Below are 3,270 nucleotides of genomic sequence, written 5' to 3'. Positions count from 1 at the left end.
GACAGAGAGGTCAGGAGCTCAGGTGGCAGGGGAGAAACAGGGCTAGGGTAGCCCAGCAAGGAGTTGCAGGAGTTATTAGAAAACTTTGGGATGGCAAAAGAGGCCTGAGGGTTTGTATTTTTGACCTCATGCTCTTTATGACATTGCCTTAGCTCTTCTAGGGAAAATAGAAAATGGATCTCTCTTCCTTTCTTCCATTCCCTTCTATTCTTCCCTCATTCACTCATTTATTTACTCCTTTATCCAACGACCAGTTATCAAGGGTGCTCCGACATGTCAGCTACTGTATCCAAGGCTTAGGATAAGATGATGAAAAAGACAGACATGCTTTCTGCTCTCATGGGATTTACAGACCCAGGGTGAGACAGACACTAAATCATGAACACACGGATAGATGCAATGATTACAAATTGTAGTTAAATATTATGAAGAAAGTAAAAGTGCTGAAACAGGAAATTGGATCATCTATGACTTGCTCCCTCCCATGTGTTGTCTACCAGCCTATGGAGAGGGTTGAGCACTATCTGGCATCTGCCTTGCTTATCTCTCACCTGCAACTATTGGCTCTGTCCTGACCCAACTGCCGGCTCCTCCCTGGTATCAGGCAGGAGGGATTTGAGAGCTCTGGCCCAACTCTCTGAGACTGTGTCAAGACAGTGGCTGATTAGGCCTTGACCTTAAGCCCCAGACTTATTCTTGAGCTAGAGAGCCTGTCTAAAAAAAACCAAAAACCAAAACAAAACAAATAAACAAAAAAGTTCTACAAATGTCTATTTTATTTTTTATCAAGATAAATTTCTTCTTGTTCTCCATCATGGTGGATCAAGGTGAAAAGGAGAACCCCATGCGGGAACTTTGCATCCAAAAGTTCTGTCTCAACATCTGTGCTTGGAAGAGTAGAGACAGACTGACCTGAGCAGCCAGGATGTTGGAGCAGCTCACAGGGCAGACCCCTGTGTTTTCCAAAGCAAGATACACTGTCAGATCCTTTGGCATCTGGAGAAATGAAAAGATTGCTGTCCACTGCACAGTTTGAGGGGCCAAGGCAGAAGAAATCTTGAAGGGTCTAAATGTACGGGAGTATGAGTTAAGAAAAAAACAACTTCTCAGACACTGGAAACTTTGGTTTGGGATCCAGGAACACATCAATCTGGGTATCAAATATGACCTAAGATTTGGTATGTACAGCCTGGACTTCTTTTTTTTAAATTATACTTTAAGTTCTGGGGTACACATGCAGATCATGCAGGATTGTTACATAGGTATACACATGCCATAGTGGTTTGCTGAATCCATCCCCCAGTTATCTACATTAGGTATTTCTCCTAATGTTGTCCTTCCCCAATCCCCCCCACCCCCTGCTATCCTTCCCCTAGCTCTCCCATCCCACAACAGGCCTCGGTGTGTGATGTTCCCCTCCCTGTGTCCATATGTTCTCATTGTTCAACACCCACTTATGAGTGAGAACATGTGGTGTTTTGTTTTCTGTTCTTGTGTTTATTTGCTGAGAATGATGGTTTCCAGCTTCATCCATGTCCCTGCAAAGGACATGAACTCATCCTTTTTTATGGCTGCATAGTATTCCATGGTGTATATGTGCCACATTTTATTTATCCAGTCTATCATTGATGGGCATTTAGGTTGGTTCCAAGTCTTTGCTATTGTAAACAGTGCCGCAATGAACATACATGTTCATGTGTCTTTATAAAAGAACAATTTATAATCCTTTGGGTATATACTCAGTAATGGGATTGCTGGGTCAAATGGCATTTCTATTTCTATATCCTTGAGGAATCGCCACACTGTCTTCCACAACGGTTGAACTAATTTACACTCCCTTACGTCCTGGACTTCTATGTGGTGCTGGGTAGGCAGACAAGAAGCACAGGACAGGCTGCATCGGGGCCAAACACAGAATCAGAAAAGAGGAGGCCATGCGCTGGTTCCAGCAGAAGTATGATGGAATCACCCTTCCTGGCAAATAAATTCCCATTTCTATTCAAAAGGCCAAAAAAAAGTTCTCAGTGAAAAACAAACAAAGAACCCCCAAAACTTCTACAAATGTATAGTTTATTTTTTTATCAAGATAAAGCTCTTCCTGTTCTCCATCATGGTGGATCAAGGTAAAAAGAAGAACCCCATGCCTGAACTTTGCATCCACAAGATATAAATTACATGACGTGAAGCACACAGGTCTTGTTCTGTCAGTTTTTCTGCATCGTTTTGAAACTCTGTTATCAGATACACACACATTTAGGATTGTTCTGTCTTCTTGGTTAATTGACTCTTTTCTCATATGAAATGTCCCTTCTTAACTCTAGTAATAGTTCTTGTGTTCAATCTATGTTGTCTTTCACAACATATCTTCTTTTTATCCTTTTATTTTTAACCTCTCTGTATTTTTACATTTAAAGTGGGTATCTTACAAATAGGATACAGTTGAGTATTATTTCTTTAAATCATCAATTTTTGTCTTTTAATTGGAGTGTTTGGTTCACTTAACATTTAATGTAATTATTGATTTGGTTGGGTTGAAATGTACCATTTTGCTATTTGATATCTCTTTTTTCTTTTCTTCTTTTCTGCCTTCTTCAAATTCATGGGAATTCCTAACATTCTATTTTTTATCTCATCTATTAGCTTTTTATCTACATCTGTTTTAGATGGTTACTCTAGGAATTGCAATATGCATTCTTAAATTAACAGAGTCTATCTTGAATTAATATTATTCCACTTGACATACAATGTGAGAATCTTACAACAGTATACTTCTATTTCCTCCCTCCTTTGCTCTATTTTTGACATTTATTTTATTTTTACATATATTAACTTCCACAATGCAATGCTATTATTTTTGCTCTAAACAGTCATTTATCTTTTAAATAAGTTAATAATTAAGGAACATGTATTTTACATTTACTCATATATATTATCATTTTTGGTGTTCTTTGTTCCTTGATGAGGATCTTAGCTTCCATCTGGTACCATTCTTCTTTAGCTTGGTGATGAATTCTCTCAGCTTTTATTTATTTCAGAATTTCTCTATTTCATCTTCATTTTTGAATGATTTCTGAATACAGACTTAGAGTGATGGGCTATTTTTCTTTTAGCACTTTAAGATCTCCATTGCCTTCTGACTTGCATTGTATTTAATGGTAAATCAATGATCTTTCTTACCTTTTTCATTCCCCTACCTACATGCATCTTTTTTTGGTCTGTTTTGGGATTTTCTCTTTTACTTTGTTTTTCAGAAATGTTATTATTGTTTTG

General features: G+C 38.2%; 1 pseudogene; it reads left to right on the top strand.

Moving 5' to 3' along the window:
- Positions 1-814: 814 nt before the first annotated feature.
- Positions 815-1,985, top strand: LOC105709418 (large ribosomal subunit protein uL5-like; annotated as a pseudogene).
- Positions 1,986-3,270: the final 1,285 nt, after the last annotated feature.

Source organism: Aotus nancymaae, unplaced genomic scaffold (assembly GCF_030222135.1).
Source record: "Aotus nancymaae isolate 86718 unplaced genomic scaffold, 86718_ANA_hifiasm-v0.15.2.pri h1tg000007l, whole genome shotgun sequence".
Taxonomy (NCBI): domain Eukaryota; kingdom Metazoa; phylum Chordata; class Mammalia; order Primates; family Aotidae; genus Aotus; species Aotus nancymaae.
Note: the sequence above shows the minus strand (reverse complement) of the source record. Positions and strands in the feature narration are given on the sequence as shown.